The 18,140-nt window shown below is 45.3% G+C and overlaps 1 protein-coding gene across 2 annotated transcripts in view; it reads right to left on the reverse strand.

The window, feature by feature from the left end:
- The window catches only part of LUZP1 (leucine zipper protein 1), an 84,502-nt gene extending 67,015 nt beyond the window's left edge, over positions 1-17,487 (reverse strand). The window contains exon 1 of one of the 2 annotated variants that reach the window (XM_066575067.1): positions 17,266-17,487. The gene's annotated coding sequence lies outside the window, so the exon portion shown is untranslated. Of the gene's footprint in view, positions 1-17,202 lie in introns of both variants that reach the window. The other variant, XM_066575068.1, reaches the window with a different exon arrangement.
- Between the last annotated feature and the right edge of the window lie 653 nt (positions 17,488-18,140).

An 18,140-nucleotide genomic window follows, 5' to 3' on the forward strand; every position in this document is an offset into this window, starting at 1 on the left:
CTCGTTTAATATGAAGACGCTCTCTGGTCGTCTTTGGTAATATTCCTCTAGTGAGGGCTAGAGTAGAATAAAACTTGTTAGGCCTCATTTAGCAAAACTGTCTAACATTAATACTCCCCTTGTTGCCCATAGCAACCAATCACAGCACAGCTTACATTTTACCTCAGCAGCGGTGATTGGTTGCTGGGGGCATCAAGGATAGTCTAAGGCCAGGTAAAGAGAATAATAACTGGCAGCAATCCAGGATGTAGAAAGATGCAAAACTTGTTTATTTACCCTATAACATAGAACAGTAGCGACGTTTCGGTCGGGTAGACCTTCCTCAAGCTAATAGTCTAAGGCCAGGCTCGCATGAGCAGGTCAGATTCGCATGTGGGAGACCTGCAGCGGATTCCGGTTGCGAGTCCGGCAGGGTACCCTGCGTACAGCAATTGATTGTATTGCCCATGACTGTGGAGGCTTGCAGGCGGTCATGTGCAGTACAGGTTTGGGTTGTTTTTGTATTTCCCCCACTGCTGTTCAGTAATGATGTGGGTACCCGTAGCCCATACACAATGTTAATTGTGTATGGGCTGCAGCTCGGATGCCTCCATTGACATCAATGGAGGCCATCTGCGAGGAGTCTGCAGCAAAATAAAGAATGCTGTGACTTTTCTCCACTCGCGGAATACACAATTCGTATCCGCGAGGGTGAAGGAAAAAGGGAAAGTACATCCTGTGCAATGCCTGCAATTTCCTGTGGATCCTCCGTGCGGACACCGAACGCGGATACCGTAATAGGCCTTGCTGTTAGTTGTGCTAAATGAGGCCCAAAAAGTATCCACTGCCACCAAGGTTTGCAGTTCTCAGAATTTTAATTTACCATGGATTCATCTATTGTTTCCCTTCAGTTCTTGGACTCATTTCTATACAGAAGGAATGACAAATTAGTGACAGATTTACTCATCCTACAGATCACAACAATCTGTTGCAGTCGTCATCCTACAGCGATGGTGGAGTCTCTTCTATCGAAGCAAATGTTATGAGAAAAACACATCATTCCAGATCCAGCGGGTCGGAACGACAGGTGGAATAAAAGGTGTAAAAACAAAAATTAGTAATAATATCTGGGGCGCATACATTCAGAATGTGGTGACCTGCTGGAAGGGAGGGCAGGATGGATTATGACAACTTCCCTTGTATCTACCTAGCTGGTGTCAGTAATGTCATCTCTAACATTCGTAAGGAATGGCATATTTTGCATAGTCCGTTCCTTACTTTATGGTCCCACAACATATGGCTTGGAGATGTACAAGAAATTTGAAGAATCATTTGGTAAGCGCGAAGCTTGCCAAGTGACAGGAGTACAGCAGACATTCCAGGGTTTTCCAAAACTGTGTTGCCATCCATGTTTGAATTTGGGAACTGTAGAAATCCGGCCAAAGGAGAGCAGTTTATACACCCTAACTAATGCAGAGGTCTGTGATTGGCTGCAGCAGCCTGTGAGGTCCCAGCTATAGGCCGCCCGCAGCTTGTAGATACAGGCCCAGCGCAGAGTACAAAGATGCAGCGCTGGACACCTGGGAAATCAGACGAAACGAGCGTAGTGTTCCATTTTGCGCCATAGGGGAACAGAAATAATAAAAACATACCCAAACAACCCCTTAAAAATTATTTTAAACTAGGACCCAAATCCCCTCAGTGGTAAGTACTCTGATTTGATGCTTGCCAGGTTTTTTTTTGGCCCCAGTGGGATAGGTATGTGAATACTGTAGGGCACTTTAGTCATATTTTTAAATGCTCTTTATAGCCTAAATGATCATAATTTCATTAATAGTGTTTTTTTTGTCAGATCACAGTAGAGGCCTCTTTACTCGAGATTCTTCCATCGGGTTGATATTTTTTGTTTTAGTATTTTCCATAGTTACCAGTAGGCTTTGGTTGTTGGTGGCCTAGTTATTGCACCCTAGTCTCCGTGTATACAGTGCTTTTCGTGTGACACTTTTATATCATGGAGTCGCTCTGCTTGACACGTTAGACCTTGGACACAGTTGACATGGGCAGAGTTACTTGGTTTCAAGATGGCACATACATGGTCTTTATCTAGTGCATGCATGCCAAGTCATGCTGGCTCTACTTACACACGCTGACTCACATAGCATTTCCTCACTTCTTTCACCCGGCTGCAGCACACTGTACTAAGGAGTGAGGAAATGCTGGGAGAGACCGCATACACTGCCAGACAGGACACAGAAGTCCCGTCAGTGACCAGGGAAGCTGGCAGCCGGACCACAGCCATTGTATAATGGGGGTTTCACACGGCAGAATCAGATTTTGCCTGTAAGACCGCTGCAAAAGTCCTTGTCTTTTAGCAGCGGTATGGGCTGGGCGCTTACCCCTTAGACTAAAGTTTTCCAGGCAGCCTCTAACCCACTCATAGATTTGTAGGTCTGATTCTTCAGTGTTGGGTCACGTTTTCAGTATTAAAAAAACAAAAACAAAACACACCTAGGCGTTCCAAAGAACGGGTTGCAACGCTGCACGGGGCGCTTATGTTCTGATAAATTAGTAAAGGTCCACAATCAAAGCCTTCTTCACCAGCCCAATCTTCTGACCAGTAAGGGCCTTTTTATACTGTACTTCTATTATGTGCAGGCTCCGTCCCAACTTTCCTTGTCCCATGCAGGAAATTGCATCAGAACAGAAAGCAGGACAACACCATAGGGTTCAGTGGGAGATGGAAATCTCTTCAGTCTATTTTACAGATTCCGTCCCAGTTAGCCTTTTTTAAACTGGATAGAAAAGTGCTGTACTCATGTGAGAAAAAAAAAACAACTTTTAGGTGGTTTCACACCAGCACCTATAGTTTCACTTTCCTGCTCCGTTCGGGGAACAGGAAAGGGAAATCCCCGTGGCCGAACGACTCCGTTTAAGGATGGAACCGAACAGCGCCGAACGGACTCCATTGACTATAATGGGGTTCATTTGGTTTCCAGTCAGCTGCCCGGCTCTTAGATTTAAGAAAAAACCCTGTATGCAGCACTTTTTCTTCCGGTAGAGCTGAATCGGCATTGGAACCTCCAAACTGAGGTTCCAATGCATATGTGAAACAAGCCTTACCTGCATCTACACTGCAGAGCCTTTTCTGCAACATGGCAATAAAAGCTCAGGAGTTTATATGTACTAACCTGCACTAATATTTTTATCTTAACTTGGAAGTTTTCTGTAACATTGGCGTTAAACAAATTACAGATTGCTGCATGACCAGGCCTTACTAGGTGACGTGGGACTAGAAGTTCAAGCCAATCCCTGGGGGTCCTGTAAGATGTAGTTTTCACCACTGAGACAAACAAGATGCTAACTGCCCAAGGCAACAGGTTCACCTTTTAATCTCTTAATAATTTTGTCCACCCTTTTCAGCCAACATCTAGGACAAATCAGGGTTCAAAAAGTTCTGATGAGTAATAACCAGCAATCACATTTGTGCTGGAAGAAACTAACCTTTCCTGTCATTGTGGGAAACCTGTTTGACAGGATTAGAAGTTTTCATGCGTGTTCTTAATGTGAGAATGCATATAGCAAATTAAATTCATAATGTGGTTTCCTCCTCCATGTAAAAATACAAATTACATACCTGCCTGTGTTATAGGACTGGACATGTTGGAAAATGCTGCACTTTTGATCATATCAATACATGCAGACGGAACGATCAAAATTGTCTGCAACTTCAACAATAGAAAGCAGCTTAAATTTTAAAATCTGCTACACAAGGAAAAAAAATGGAGACTAACTTCACACGTGTGAGTGCAACATAGGGCAGTAAATCCCGCCCCCATATCGCGCTCGCCATACCTGTGGATATGTGGCATTTTCATGGCTAAACAGCCTTGTTGCATCACTGCAGGAATCCTCCTGCAGTCACAGCTGCGGCAGAGGATCATTTCTCCTATTAAATGAGCCCAAAGGCAAATGGTTCCTGCATTTACTAGGTTTGAATATAGGAAATATACTGTGCCACTACAGTTTCTGCCCAAATGTATAGTGTATGATCAGACAGACCTACCCTGTTTCCCTGAAAATAAGCCATACCCTGAAAATAAGACCTAGCATGATTTTTCAGGCTTTTTGAGGATGCTTGAAATATAAGCCCTACTCCAAAATTAAGCCCTGCTAACAGTTAATTTAAAAAGTCAATTTAAATGGTGTCAAGGCAGCTATACATGTAAAAAAGGTAAACCTTTTTGAACAAAAGTTAATATAAGACACTATCTTATTTTTGGGGAAACACGGTACTAACTCAGTACAAGTAAATTCATGACTTGTGTGACATCCATTGTGTTGCCATCAGAAGTCCCATTTTCCCAACAACTGTTCTAAATATCAATTATGGTCTTCTCATAATTTAATGTTTTATAACAGCCATGCGGTTAGAAAGCCAAGCGAAAAAAAACTTCAGGCAAATGTAATAGAAACAGCAATGCAATTAAAGTCCATAGCAATTGAGTCAATGATGGTTACACCCCAGAACATACACTTTTTTTTTTTAATTGAAGGCACATGGTGTGTGTACAAAAGGTGGACTACCCAACTATAGCAGAGGGATGTGTGTACACACACACACACACACACACACACACACCATTGGACAGGAACTAAGAGTTGTGTAGGACCCCTATAGTCCAGTAATGTGCAGCAACTCAATGTGGCATTGATTCCATGGGTGGGCGAAAGATGTCTGGAGGGATGTTGAGCCATGCTGTCTAGATAAAAAAATACCATGGAGCTGTGGGTGTCCAAGTGTAGGATCTCAGGTATGAATGGACATCTCCACTAAATCTCATAAATGCTCGATATTGGGTGAACATGCAGGTCATATTCATAGAAACTTTCCAGAATGCTCCTCAAACCAATTATGCACAACTTGGGACCAATGACACTGGGCATTATCCTGCCGAAATAGTCCATTGTGAGGGTACATGAAAAGCTGCAAATGGTCACGTAGCAGGCACTGGTCAATGATGTGTCTAGGCGGACCAGCAGATCCAACCCATGCCATGAGAACACACTCCACACCAGTATGGAATCACCAGCAGCCTGCACAGTGCCTTGTTGACAACAGGGGTCCGCCACACACGAACCCTACCAGCAGCCCAAATCAATTGGTACCATGACTCATCAGACCACACCACGGTGCCAGTCCTCTAGTGTCCAGTCAGCAACCTTATGAGCCCAGGTGAAGTGCTGTGTCCTTTGCGCTACTTTTAACAGAGGCATTTGGTTTGTCTTCTGCCCCAAAATACCATGGAAGTCAAAGAACACGGCACTATCCTGTGGGGTATATATGTGGGGCCACCTGCATTAAACGTGGATGTGATTTCTGCCGGAGTCTCTTGTCTGTTTGCAAAGACAATTCTAGTCAGGTGTGATCATTGAAGGGGTTATCCGAGAAACTATTTTTCTAAAAAGGGCTTCCCCATGGCCAAAAAAAATATTAAAGAGCTTGTACTCCCCTCCCCAAGCTCGTCCCCTGCCGCCAGCTAGAGGTCTCCTTAAAGGGGTTGTCCCGCGCCGAAACGGGTTTTTTTTTTTCCAATAGGCCCCCCGTTCGGCGCGAGACAAACCCAATGCATGTGTTAAAAAAAAACAAAAAAGTTTAGTACTTACCCGAATCCCCGCGCTGCGGCGACTTCTTCCTTACCTTAGCAAGATGGCCGCCGAGATCTTCACCCACGATGCACCGCGGGTCTTCTCCCATGGTGCACCGTGGGCTCTGTGCGTTCCATTGCCGATTCCAGCCTCCTGATTGGCTGGAATCGGCACACGTGACGGGGCGGAGCTACGAGCGGCCCCATTCACCAGGGAGAAGACCGGACTGCGCAAGCGCATCTAATCGGGCGATTAGACGCTGAAATTAGACGGCACCATGGAGACGAGGACGCTAGCAACGGAACAGGTAAGTGAATAACTTCTGTATGGCTCATATTTAATGCACGATGTACATTACAAAGTGCATTAATATGGCCATACAGAAGTGTATAACCCCACTTGCTTTCGCGGGACAACCCCTTTAAGCTCTGTCATTGGCTATAGCAGCCTGCCTACAAGAAAGAACAGGCAGCCCACAGCCTAAAAACAGGTCATCATGAAGACCCAGAGCCGGAAGTAGAAGTGAGGAGAGTACAGGTGCTCTTATTTTTTGTCACAGGGCAGCCCTTTTTAGAAAAAATAACTTGTCTCAGACAGTTCCTTTAAGCTCCTGTTGGCAGCCACTGCACTGTTCACTTTGGGTGTTAATGCCTTCCAGGACATTTTTTCGGTACACACGTGACACTGTGGACCGAGAAATGTTAAATCCTTCAGATAACTCACGTTGCCTTACCATGAGCACGCTGGCCAGTGTTCCACCTCGCTCACAAAATAACACATTACAACGTATGCCCTTTTTACACGAGACGATTAGCAATCAGATTCCCGCGCTCCTATCAGTGCCAATGGATCTCAGTGTTGCAAGCTGCTCATTTAGATCCAGGATTTGGGCTTCCTAATGCGAACAGGCTCACATCTCATACAGCAATATGTACCCACGAACAGCTGTTCAAGGACTGCATACATGCCACAAGACGTACACTGGACGGCATTGTCAATCACAGAGGACATTCTAAATGAGGAGCCTACAGATAGGAATCAAGTAATTTATGCAAGTAGAAAATAACAGTAAAAAGACATTTACGTAACTCCCTTCTAAAGTCACCAGATTTTAAGTCACACACACTTGAAATCAAGTACATGTTGCCAAGCTCCAAAAGTCGCTCTGTTTGGTTTACATAGCTATCAGCAGTAGTAACTCCTGCAATGAATTTGCTATAAAAAGGCTCTCAGAGCTACTTGTGTGTCGAGGACCTCTACTTCTGCTCGTGTAGAGCTTGTTCACCACTAGACGCCTCTACGATGCAATCAAAAAGATTTCAGCCAGTTAGCAGGATTTGAGAGGAGGCGCGTTATTAGAACGCAAGAAGCTGGATTGAAGTATTGACAAACTGCCACTACCTGGACCATTCTAACCAGTGGATGTATGAGGGCACGCACACAAGGCGACTGGGCTCAATACACGCTTGACAGACCACCAGTAGAGAGGGTTCGTCTGATACCCACGAGCAGCTCCAACTGATTCGTTGTCCGCCCTCCAGAGACAGGTAACACCATCGTTACATGCCCGTGTCTGTCGGGACCATTTTCAGACACTTGGCTGATGGATATTTAGTTTCAAGGCACCCATTACATGTACGACCTTTGACATCCACCCTCGCCTCCATTTGTAGTGATGATGGGAACTAAAATGGACTGCTACAGAGTGGAACCAGGTTGTCTTCAGTGACTAATCCAGGTTTAGTTTGGGCACAGATGACAGCGGTGTTCATGTCCGAAGACCTAGGAGTGAGAGCCTCAATCTTGCCATTGCCGTGGAGCGGCACACTGCCCCCACTGCTGGTGTGATGGTCTTGGGGGCCATCACATACGATATTCCATCACCCCACCCCTAGTAGTGGTATGAGGGACAATGATCGTTCAGTGATATGTTCAGGACATCCTGCAGCCACATGTGTTCCTCTCGTGGCAGCTTCCAGGAGGCATTTTCCAGCAGGATAATACTCAGCCGCACACAGCAAGGGGGTCAAGAATGCCTCCACAACATTGCCACAATACTTGCCAGATTTATTGCCATTAGAACATGTATGGGACCTTCTGGTACGACAACTTCGACAGCCTACAAGTTTGCATGATCTAGAGGCTAAGCTACAGCAAATGTGGAGTGATATGCCGCAGCATACCATCAGAACCTTTATGCCTCCATTTCCCACCTAGATCACATCTTGTATCCAACCTAGAGGTGGTACAACAGGGTACTAGAGCCTCCATGCCCCTCCGTATCACATCTTGTATCCAAGCTAGAGAAAGTACAACAGGGTACTAGAGCCTCCATGACCACCCGTATTACATTTTGTATCCAAATTAGAGGCAGTACAACAATAGAGCATCCCACAATAAATTATCCTTTTGCTCAGATAATTAAATATAGCAACAAAGTTTCAAGTTTTTTTTGCCAAAGTTTAGCATGTGGAGAACAACCGTAGGGCGCCTACCCACTAGCGTTTCTTTCCGCTGTGAATTAGCTGTGGTTTTTGTTTTCCAATTGTCAATGGGACTTTATAATGTTAAAAACGCAACGCACCAAAAATGTAAGTTGCCGTTTTTGGTGCGTTGCGTTTTTTTAACATTAGAAAATCCCATTGACAATTGGAAAAAAACGCAGCGAATTTGCAGCGAAGAAAAAACGCTAGTGGGTAGGCGCCCATTAGGGATAGGTTCACATATGGCAGATTTTGATGTGGATCCTGAAGGAGTGAAATCTGTGGCAGATCAGCACCCAAAAAATAAAAGTCAAAATGCATACAATTTGGTATGGATTTACTGCCAAATTTACTGCTGAAAAAAAAAAAAAAAAGTTGGCCGCATGTGAATTTACCCACATAGCTCTTAATGGGCTAATATGACTCATTGTCAATCATTCTATCCTGTCTCATGCATCAAGTATGCATTGTGCACTAATTTGTTCACTTGTGAGAATCCCTCCCATCTGGCAATCAGATACATGGCGTGGTGACATGTTCATTTTTCTCCATTCACAGATGTCATATCCATGGAGCTCTTCAGCACGCTTCTGATCCTATCTGTGAGCTACTGGCATCTGCAACGATGCTAATCAGTTGGGTAGAGGGACAAGACTGGAAGCGGTACCAACAATGCAGAGCATGCACAGTTCAAACTCCTCCGCACGTGCTCAGTACCTAATCCAGGAGAAGGTAGAGGGAGGAGATAGGTGGAGGCCGATGTGGGCCCATATATATTGTTTGAGTGGGTGACAAAATGTATCAAGATCGGGAGAAGGGAGGTTCTTGTACTGGCAATGAAGCCAATCATGGGCGATAGGCCAAGTGTAGAATCCACAGAAAGCAGCAGTTGCCATTGCCAGAAGGCTCAGATATAAACAATGAGAGCACATGTCAGGGAAAGCAGGGTGGGCATAGAAATGTTTTTAAAGGGATCTAGAGGACTTTAGTGTTGGCTTAGCAAGCGCGAGGGAACTTTTCGCCCAGTAGCTGCAAGTCAGGTGGCGTTCCCTCAGTTAGGCCAGCTTCACACGACCAGATTCCTATTGCGAAATCCGTGATTGGCATCTGTCCGGAGGATCCGCAGCAAATCGCATGCATTGAAAGGCATGCACTTCCGTTTTTCTGCTCACTCTTGTGAATACGAATTGTGTATTCTGTGAGTGGAAGGGGGAAAAAAAAAAAAAAAAAAGCAGTATCCTTATTTTGCTTTGGACTCCTCCATTTACCTCAATATCCCAAACCGCAGCTCACACGCAATTGACTTTGCATATGGGCCACGGGTACCCGCATCATTGCTGAGCGACAGCGGGAAGTACGAACATGGGGGGAAAAAAAAAAGATAGAAAATCTGTACTGCACATGACCGACAGTGAGCCACCATGGTCATACACAATGCAGAAATCCCAGGTATGCAGGGTCAACAGCCAGCTTCACAGCCGGAACCCGCCACGGAATCCCGCATGCAAAATCTGACTCGGTTGTGTGAAGCCAAGGCAAGTTATTCCTTTCTGAAACTCCTGGCCTCTTTTCCCTCAGATGGTCATGTGATCTCAATTCTGACCAGCTCAGATCTACTTGAGTTTGTGGTTTGAAACATGTCATTTTCACGGTCCAAGTGATGATATTGCCTGAATCCTAATCACAGAAACTACCTACGGGCACTTCTGTCACTGTTACTGATGATGATCACACAGCTCCTGTCATACAGTTGTAATAGAGGCGATCAGAGATCATGCTTTTGACTTATGCCCTGTATCTTATTTAGTGGAATCTAGATGATAATGATATTTAAACTGTTCCCCAGCAGACAGATAGTACAGCCGCTAGCTAGTACTGTACTCGTACACCATGAAATATCTTTGAGGCCATGGTCAGACGAGCATGTGCGCAGAAAAAAAAAAAAAAATGTGCTCCTCGCATAAGCAGAAAACGTGTGAACAGGCAAAGTTTCATATGCACAGTGCATGAAACTTTGCCCGTTCACTGGAGCAGCTGCTCCACTAAGGTACCCTCATCACTGAACAATGTGACACCACTGCCACAGTGTTCAGTGATGATGGGACTGCAGCGGGGACGAAAGAATCCTCTGCCACAGCTGTCACAGTTGTGGCAGAGGACTGCGATGCTACCCCATTGCTTTCAATGAGGCCTGTCCTGCTGCTGTCCCATTGAAAGCAATGGGATGAAGGCAATCCCCGCAGGGATTTTCAAGGAAGGGCTTGAAATATACCGGTAAGCCCTGGCTGCTGAAGAAAAAAAAATTAAATATTTTTAATATATATATATATATATATATATATATATATACACACACACACACACACCAGTGCTGTCGGGGCACCGGCGCATCTTCTACTCGGCTCGGTTCTGCATCATCTCTCCTGGCCAGAAGCACCTTTTCAATGCCCTGCTTCCATTAACTCCTACTCCCATAGGAGTCAGTGGAAACTCCAGCACAACCTGCACCTATGTCCTATCTTTTTTAGGTGTGCGCTGTTTTGCACTTCAAATTCCGTGTATATGAACGCTTCTATAGGAACCCATTGGTTCTCTTAGAAGCACGCATTATGCGAGCGCAAAACACACACTCGTCTGACCAAGCCCTGAAAGTAAAAGAAAAAAAATCTAGCTATCTATCTCACTTTCAAGATGGTGCCTAATAAGCATCAGACTGGGGACTGCACAGATGTGGCTGCAATGCACAGAGGAGAACTCCAGAGTGTGACAAGCAATCAGGCAAGGAGCCAGGGATGAAAAAAAAAAAGTTTTCGGCAGTGTGGCCCTTAAAAAAAAAAATTAATCAAATTGGAAAACTTCTTTAAAACGTAACTAAAAACTTTCAGCTGACTTTTTACAGTGAGCTGTTGTGTGTTTGTACACGAGGAGTAACACCACCTGTAATCTGCACTTTTAACAGTTTTCCCCTTCTGTAGGTTCCCGAGCTCTGATTCAGAGGAGGCGGAGGCTAGTTGCTTTGTTATCTCCCATACAAAGAATATAGAGAAGAAAATTCTTGTTCCGTATATCTCCCTATAGCACAACTTCAGTGTTGCTGTATAATGTCCTCCATGCTGCTGTTCTGAAAACATGACCACCAAGGCCAGTGTTTGGCTGTAGAGGTCAGGCGAATGATGGACAGAACATGATTACTGTAGGAGCTTCTGGGATGCTTAAAGGCAAGGTTTTTTTTTTTTCTTTACAGATCCCCATCCCACATACACATACTACATACCGGTACTTATCTGCTCTCCCATAATTGTGTGAATGAAACATATGTAAATACTGTACACAGTTACAGGTCATTTACACGGGACGATTCTCACTCAAAAGTCATCCAAACGAACCAATTTGAGTGATTATCGTGCAGTGTAAATGCACAGAAATCGCTCACAGGTTTGTAAGTGGACTTTTCATTCAGCGGACTTGTCGTTCTGCGTAAACGCTCTCCACTAGGCACTATCATGTAGAAGAGGACGCACTGAGCGAGAAGCCCACAATCCAGCGGTGAAGTCTTTCAGTGTGAACACTCTGCATGAGCGCCAATGGCCTTAGTGGTGACATTAGCGCTCGTGCGGTCGTTTGCCTGACTGTCGGCCCGTGTAAAAGGGCCATTAGAGAGGGAGAGGCGCTTTAACACTTGTAAACAGAAATGTTATAACGTCAACAACCCACCATTCTGGTTTCTTAATCTCTCACAAAACGCACCCTTCTGTTTAGTAAATGGTACTCATGCAAAATTCTGACTTTAAACACCACATTTTAGGACATGAAAAACGTCCTAAGAAAGTTTTGCGCACCTAATACGCTGTACTAATCTGCCATAGGCGGCCATGTTGCCATTCACACGACTGACGTAAATTACGCGTGTAAGGCAAATCGCAGCATGTTCCATCTGGGGACGTATTACATGCACACATGCCAAGTTAGTACAGGGCGATGGGTGGCACGCAGATACACTCATATGAGCCTAAGTGAATCGTGGGCATGAATGGTGCTGCATAGTTCATGCAGTAGGGGGCCAATGCATATTACTTGTATTGCAGATTGACAAAGCGCTGCAGCCAAGGACATCCAGAATCAATCATCTGGTTTCTCTGCACATACTGCCAAAGAGTAGCATCCATGCGGGATCCAGACTACAGTGTTCCCTCATACAGCCCTCGGCCTCATTCACACAACAGTATTGTAAATCAAAACCAAGATTGGGTCTAAAACACAGAAGAGGTGCAAATCCTTCTGCGAAACAACGCAGCTATTAGGTGCTATTGAACCTAATGGCTCAGTCCTCACATGCGTAATTCCGCTGCAGAATTGCGCTGCGGGAAAAAGAATTGCGCCATTTTCCATTTTACCGCAGCAGGAGGTCTCCATTAATGGAGACCGCGGAAAAAGTGCATTTTTTTTGTGATCACCGGCGGGGACTTTTTTTTTTTGTTTACCCCCGTGGGATTCCCACGGCATAAAACCGCGGGCGTATCCTGCTCCATCTGTGGGCAGGAGGCCTTTCAGTACGAGAGATTTTTTGTTCATTCTTTTTCAAAAATTCATAATTTTTTTTTCTCCAATTTAAAAAGGTAAAAATGGGAAAACAAAACAAAAGCAATTGCAACATTTTTAAGCAGTTTGTTTTCTTTTTAACAGTTAATGATGTGGTAAATGTGAAATGGTAACTATGCTATGTTGTACTACTTTAAAACAAAATAAACATTTGTTAATGAGAAAGAAATAGCTTTTGTCGACTACTTCCAAGGCCTCTTTCCCACAAGCGTATATCGGCCCGCCGTTTTTACAGTCGGCCGATATACGCTGTGATCTGATGCATTGTATTCCAATGCATCAGATCACATGGCCGTATTCCCTTGACGTAAAAGCACCCAGCCAATATAGCGCCGGGCGTTTTTACGTCAGGACCAAAAGATAGTCCTGGAACTATCTTTTGGGCCGGAATACGTTGGCCGCTGCATGGGCTCCTGTGTGAGAAGATAGGTGGGAGGGAATTTAGCAGCGTGACTTTTTGAAAAAGACAGATTGTGTCGAAACGTCATTGTTTTGTGACTTGGGTGGATTGAAATTCACACTGGAAATTGCACCTGGAATGCTGCCATATTCTTTCTGCTATACAATGTGTTCTTTCTGGCAGACGCTCAGTGTCCCCGTCCGCCTCGCAACCCAGTCACTTGGTGTCAGGATACACAGTGTCCTGCTCACTCCTCTGGCCCTTACTGCTGTATCTTGTCAGCCAATCCGCAGCTAAGGGCGTGACAGGGGCATTAACTCCTGGTGACAGCTGTCACACCCCCAGCTTCTGGTGGTGTCAAGATACAACAGTACCCTGAGGTTCTGTAGTGGGACCCGTAGTCACAGCCTAGCACCGTGGAACTTGGCCAGAAAACAGCAGAATGGTCAAGCTCACCACTGGCAGGTACACCATTGGTGCCCTGTGTTTTCTACAGATAAGCAGGTTCACGCTTTCATTCATTGAAATCCAAAGTGTGATTTTTAAGTGTTCCCTTAGTTTTGGGGTTTTTTTTGAGTGGTGTAATGAGTCAATCATCACAAAAGCTGCACTGAAATAGTGCAATTCTTAGTACAAATGAAGCAAATGTTACCGGATGTAACCAGCTCATGAACATCTTCGGTTGCCAAGCAAGACTGACATTTACTGCAGATCTATTCTAAAAATTGTCATCACAAATTGTTCAATCCGAATCTGTAAAAGCTTGTCCACTAGTTTTTGACAAATAGATTTAAGTAATATTAGTAGCGGTGGAAGAGTCTGGGCATGTAAACAATCAGTTGGGATGTTTGAGCGCAATTCCATTTGTAGTGTGCAGAATGACCTGCAGACAGGAACACAGAAAAGAGTTGAGAGGTTTCAGAGAAAACTGTTTAAAAAGTAGCCAGGCCTTCCTCACCTAGATGGACAGGTCTCTCCCTAGGGGCCAGCACAGAGTGCAAGACGGATTCCTGTTAATAGGAAATGGACACAGGAAGTGGTGCACGCTGGAATTCCTGACTCTACTGAAACAATTCAAAAACCTAAGAATGGTATTAAAAGATTCTAAATATTATTATTACAGTGATACCTTGGGTTAAGAGTGCCTCAGCTTACAAGCTTTTTGACTTGAGAGCAGGCTCTCTCCCGAATTTTCGCTTTGATTTAAGAGCAAAACTTGGGTTACAAGCCTTGCTCTCAATGGGGACGCCACTGCTGCCGGTGGCCCCATTGAAAGCAATGGCCTGCCGGCAACCCCTGCAGTGGTTTTCGGGGAAGTGCTTTATATATAAAAACCCTTCCCTGAAAATCATCCCTAGCTGTAGTAAAAAATATATACACTCACCTGTCCGCTGCAGCCTGGGCTCAGGTATGTCTAGCCACCACTTGTTCTCCCTGCATTTTTAATTCCCGCCTGCTGAAAAGCTTCAGAGGCTTTTTTTTTTACTACAGCTAGGGGTGATTTTCAGGGAAGGGCTTATATTTAAAGCCCTTCCCCGAAAATCACTGCAGGGGTGCCGGCGTCCTATTGCTTTCAATGGGGCGACGCCATCCCCATTGAAATCAGTGGGAGAGCTTTCGCGATCCGGAACGGATTAATGGCTTTTCTATTCATTTCAATGGGGAAAATTGATTTGACTTACGAGTGTTTTCGGTGAAGAGCTCCGCCATGGAACAAATTAAACTCTTAACCCAAAGTCCCACTGTATTATTATTCTTAGACCAATGGATTAAAATAGTACTCTGACAGCCACTTGTGTTTTGATAAATGATAAGACTCTAAGGGCCCTTTTTACACGGAATGATGATCATTTCAGCAATTGTTGAATTGTGCAAAAATATTCTATTATTCACGGCCAACGATTAAACAATAAGCGATAATTCATTCACTTATTGTTCATCATTCATATTACACGGGCATAAAAATAATCGTCGTTCGACGCTCGGTTAATGCAAAGGCAATTGTTCAGTAGTGTACAGACCAACGATGGACTGAATGTGCTAAAGTTTCGGCCTTATTTACACAAGCGCTTTTACGTGGCTAATTTAACCACGATAAAAATAAATAAATAGTGACGATGTGAAGAATTGGATTCCAATGCATTCATCCACATGGCAGATTATTAGCCACGTAAAAATGTCCGGCCAGCGAAGATAGGACATCGGCGGCCAAATACGCAGGCCGATGTTTTGACACAGCTGGGAAAGATAGGCATTTGCCTATCTTTTGGTTGCGATCAACTGGCGGCTCCCATGGGAGCTGCCGGCGAAGGGAGGGAAAGGACCACATTGTAATGAGGACCACATTGGGCGTTAGCCAGCTTTCCCAGAAAGACAATTAGAAACTCGATGTTTACAGTTGACTTATTTTAACCAAAATAAATATATATACAAAATCAAAGTACAACACAACAATGTTTAACTACTGCCCTGTAGTCTATGGGAGTGAGCATGCACAGCTGGGTCTGCTGGTGCCCACTTCCATGGGTGACAGCACAGGAATCGTGAGTTGGGTATAAAAACTACATGCCCGGACCTCTGGCCTATGGGCACTATAACTTAGTCTATGGTGCTCTTGGTGGTGACAGGTTCCCTTTAATATGTTCTTTCCATGTAATTAAGGCACTCCAATTCACAATCTAGATGTAGCAAGAGCCGACTTGCCATTTAACGCGTTCCGATGCTCTAAAGCACTGCAGTTTAGGCGAGTTGTCCCGATGCACCAAGTCATGTTAACGGCTGCTACATCTGTACATCACATTTTCTCTGCACCAGCATTGGATCCTATTATCTTCGGCCTGCAGATGAAATGCTCCACATGCAATCTGACAGAACTCCTACAAGCATTACACTACTGAGGAGATTAAGGCTGCTGCGCAGGATTAATATCCAAATGACACTTGAAAGCATCAATAATTATTTGAATGCTATTTGAATATTCATAGGATGACCATTCTTCCCTGGAAACAGATCCACTCGATGCCTACCCATTACTAGTAACTTGTAATCATATTTCTGCTGAAGCTTACTGCAGGCGTATACTGGAAAGTCACCTTGATGCAGTTTCTGGTTGGAGCATTTTTTTTTAACTCCTTTTACACAAGGGTGAAAAAAAAAAAGTTTCACTGCACGTATATCTGTGCATAAAGAAGAAAAGTTATCTATAAGCATCCATAACTACAGATCCATGGGGGGGGAAAAAAATGAAAAAAAAATAAGGAAATAATGGAAACAGTTGAGCGTGCCTCCTTGTTTTACAAAGGATTAGCCATGGAGGATAATGTCTTGGTGCACACCTTCATTCTTGAACTTTACTTCCAGGCTCCCCTGCAGGCGGTGAGCAGTGAATCACATTGCAGACTGATGATTCAGGCAAGCGCATACAAATCTAAGTAGGACATAATTGCGGCAACTGTAATCTAACCAGCCAACATATAGACACCCTACGCTTCGCTTCCATCCAGGCGCTTAGGACCCCACTTTAAAAATACACAATTAGAGAAAAACAAAACAATAAAAAAGGAAGTGACTTTATAATCTTACATACCAGCTTCAGTCTTCTAGGGTGCCAAAGCAGCATAAGGAATTCATAATGGCCTTTTAATGTTAACCAGGCCTATTCTAGTGGATTAACTCCTTGTGAGCCAGTCGCAGGCTGCAAAGTCCCAGCAGCAGTTAATTGATTAATGGTTAAATGGAATGGCCTGGTTACATATTATACATCAAATGCCTTAAATTCCTCCATCCACAATGAGCCTTGCTGGAGGGCTATTAGTGCAGGCAGCTGTTAGCAGCCACCTGATCTCCCCCACTGCAGATGAGGTTACTGCAGTCATTCTCCCCCTTCTAACCTCTGCAAGGGCTCCATCACATTCCTTCACACCAACCACAAAGGCTTCTCCATTAATAATGCCGGAGAAAGTGATCCCTGCCACTGCGGCTCGATCCGGTCTATGCAGCAACTAGAAGCAGTAGTTGGAAGCAGGTCTACAAAGAAGGAGCCAGCCGGCCGTGACAGCACAAAGAGTAAAGTTAGCGATCTACACGTAAACTTACACGGGGGGATCCACATGTGATCAGGTACAAGGCAGAAAGCCCATGGAGATCCCTCTTCCTTACCTCGCCATGGAGCGATCAGCAATCCCAACCCATAGAGTGTAAAGTCCCTGCGATTTCCTTTGCTCAGATCCTCTGTCTCCCCCTTCTCTTCTCTTCCCTTCCCTGCAGTGCAGGGCTCAGACATCACATTCCAGGCAGGGGATAGTAACAATGTAAGGTGGGCTTCCCTTCCCTCAGACCAGCCTCCAAACTGCTGCCGTCAGTCTCGGCCATATAAGAAGAGGCTGGGCTGAGTCGTCGGCTGCACTCAGCAAAGGCGGAGTCGTGGAGCGCCCAGGGGAAGGGATAGACCGGGGAGACAGGGAAATGAGCTGAGACACACTGGGGAGGGGGAGAAACTCGAGACTGGTTCCTGCTGGGGGAAATAACATCAAGACAGGGAAAATGGAGTGGATGAATTAAAAGGCGGCGACGCTGGGAAAGGAAAAGGAGGGCTGAGTGTGGAGGGAAAGCGCGGGCTGCGGCGAGTAGGCAGGAGCAGCTTTTCTGAGGGAGCCTGGTGCGTGAGGGGAGGCTGAGGGGCTTCTCTGGGGGAGCTTGGTGCCGAGGGGAGGCTGAGGGGCTTCTCTATGGAGAGCCTGGTGCTGAGGGGCTTCTCTATGGAGAGCCTGGTGCTGAGGGGCTTCTCTATGGAGAGCCTGGTGCTGAGGGGCTTCTCTATGTGGAGCCTGGTGCTGAGGGGCTTCTCTATGTGGAGCCTGGTGCTGAGGGGCTTCTCTATGGGGAGCCTGGTGCTCGGAGAGCTTGGGGCTGGGGGGCTTCTCTGGGGGGAGGTGGAGAAGCTTCTCTGGGGGAGGTTTAGGAGCTACTTTAGGAGAGCCTGGGGCTGAGGGGCTCCTCTATGGGGAGCCTGGGGCTGAGGGGCTCCTCTATGG

Source organism: Eleutherodactylus coqui, chromosome 1, assembly GCF_035609145.1.
Source record: "Eleutherodactylus coqui strain aEleCoq1 chromosome 1, aEleCoq1.hap1, whole genome shotgun sequence".
NCBI lineage: Eukaryota > Metazoa > Chordata > Amphibia > Anura > Eleutherodactylidae > Eleutherodactylus > Eleutherodactylus coqui.